Source organism: Psammomys obesus, unplaced genomic scaffold (genome assembly GCF_907164565.1).
Source record: "Psammomys obesus unplaced genomic scaffold, mPsaObe1.curated_primary_1811, whole genome shotgun sequence".
NCBI lineage: Eukaryota > Metazoa > Chordata > Mammalia > Rodentia > Muridae > Psammomys > Psammomys obesus.
This window is the reverse complement of record NW_026592510.1, coordinates 14,016,833-14,019,394: the sequence shown is the minus strand read 5'-3', so window position 1 is coordinate 14,019,394 and position 2,562 is coordinate 14,016,833.

The following is a 2,562-nucleotide window of genomic DNA, read 5'->3' as shown; positions in this document are numbered from 1 at the left end:
CAAAGAAAAAATCGTGATGTAAGAATTATCAGTCCTTGTGATATCAGACACATGTATGATTTTTAACGTGTAGCTGACATCTAATGAAGGACAGACAGAATCCTTTGTATTTCTATATTCCCTCATGCCCAGCTCCTTGGCAAGAACATAAACACCTGAGAATGGTTGAGGAAGGGGAGCGTGGTACATGAAATGCTAGAATTGCTGAATTTGAAACGATTCTCTAAATCGAGTAGCGACTGTGTTTGCAAATCTGTAAGAGAAATTCAAATGGATGAAATCTGAATCTTCATAACTGGATCTAGGGTGTTAGGGAACGCAGTCCAAACCATGTGAAATTAAAGGGCAGTAAAAAGAAGGCAGTACGAAGGGCACTTAAAGTTAAAAAAAAAACCCTGAGGTTACTGTTTTCAAATTCAGAATCATAATCTCTAAGGAAAGATACAGTCCCAGGATAATGCTGATGTGAATCTTAAAGTTTTTGGTAGCCACTCAGACCTAGACCTGTGGAGACTTCTTCATGAGTGCAACTAAGGCCAGTCTGGGAGGCTGTGTAGGCCTTGATCATGAGGCCCAGGACTGATCCTTCTGGTTATCTGTGCTGTGCCCTAGGGACACAGGCAAAGGTAAAAATTCTATAGAATCATGTATCCTAGGGACAGACTTTATTCTAGAAAGAAAAGATCTCGAAATGGGCAGAATCAATCCTTCCCTTTCTTTTTTTTTTTCTTCTTCCCTTCCTTCATTCTTTCTCTTCCTCTTTCTTTTTTTTTTAATTTTTGGAGACAGGATCTCACTCTGTAGCCTAGGCTACCCCCAGGCTGGCCTCCTCAGATGCTCCATCCTTCAGCCTCAGCCACCTAAGTTCTGGGACTTGAGGTGTGCGCCATCAGGGCCAGTGAATTCTTTCCTAAAATTAAGGTTATTAGAATGCAGGATTTCCAAGATGGCTTCTCTGTTGGTTCCAAGATGGCTTCTCTGTTACATACTATACTATTCTTATACTTACCTCACACAGTTGTTTTAAGGGTGCTCATGGGTCTTTGGGCCTGGGCCTGGCACAGAGGAAGTCCTCTGGTGATCTCATGGGGCTGGATATTGATGTCATGGTGCTGGTAATTCTCTATGGGTCAGCACCTATGGTCTACATGCTCTGTTCCCAGAAAATGACCTTGTGTGGTGTCTTTCCTGTACAACTTTAAAAGTCAAGATAATTTACCCTAACCTTCAAACTGGAAGGGTCCTTCTGAGATCCTAAAGAACCTGCTGAAAGCATCTGAAACCTTAAAAGGTTAATCACTAGTAGGGGGTCAGGGAACAGCTTGTGAAGTACATATATCTCACAGAGAGCCTTTCATACTCAGGATAAGTGGATGGATGTTTTTAACGAACAGTGCTGACAGTATGCCCCTGCTCAGGATAGTGGCCCTAGATTCTTTGCTCAACTATCAAGATGGAAAACAACTCCAGCATTCATCACAGGGAGCAGCACACTGAGTTAATCAGACTCCCAAACCCACACTAATTGTTGACTAAGTAATGCCACAAGATTCAGTTGTTAAGGATGTCTGGCTGGTTCCAGTTCTTAAGAATCTGTTTAACATAGTTAATATTTCACAGGGGTGGTGGTGGTTCTTCTAACGCCGAGTCAGGGACCCGGTGGTTTCTATTGAGTTCCGCCATTATCTACCTGATAAGATAGGCAAGCCTCGTACTCCATTTTTGTAAAGCAATGAGAAGGAAATATGCCCTGCAGGAATTGGGAGGAGTCCCGGAAAAGAAAAGGATTTTTAAAAGTTATGCAAATAAGCGGTTTATGGGTTAAGACAGTTAATTTAGAGAAGAAATGATTCTGAAGAATAGGAACCGTGAGGTATAGCGAAATACCAAGATGGTGGCGCTTCTGTGCAAGGGCCACTGAACACTGAGCCAGATCTTTTGCTAGCTGTGAATGTTTAGATGGATTTCTCAGTTAATGTATGTGTGGTGGGGAGAACTTTTAAACACTTCTAAAGCGCTGCATTCCAAACAAGATCGAATGGATCCTGTCTCGTCCTCGTTTGTCCTTGGACAAAGTGGCCTGCCATATTGAGGGTTTGTTTAAAATTATAGATTCACGCTGCACTTATTAATCGTTCGGTCCTCCCATCTACCTATTTCAGGGTTTCCATCAGCAACACAGTATGTAAAGATCTGTCCGGCTTCACTACAGCTCCTCAGGTTTACAAGTGTCGAGAGCTGGCTTTCGGAACGCCCTTCTGATTGGCTGAGCCAATGCCAGTGACATCAACCAACTTACTTTTCATTGGAAGGCTGGTTGCTGGGACTGTAGCGTTTGCAGGAAGCCACTTAACTGTTTGAGGGCAGGGAACCCAAAACTGAAGTTCTGTTCCGTCCCTAGGGACGGGTGTAATTGCCTAGGGGAGATGCGTCCCCAAGCCACGCCAGCTGGCACGTGGGCCGGGAGGCGTGGGCGCGCGCGCGGTCTGGGAGGCATCCGCGGAGATGCGCAGCCGCCGGTCGCCCGGCTCGGACTAGTTTCCCTTTTAAATGTCAGCGCTC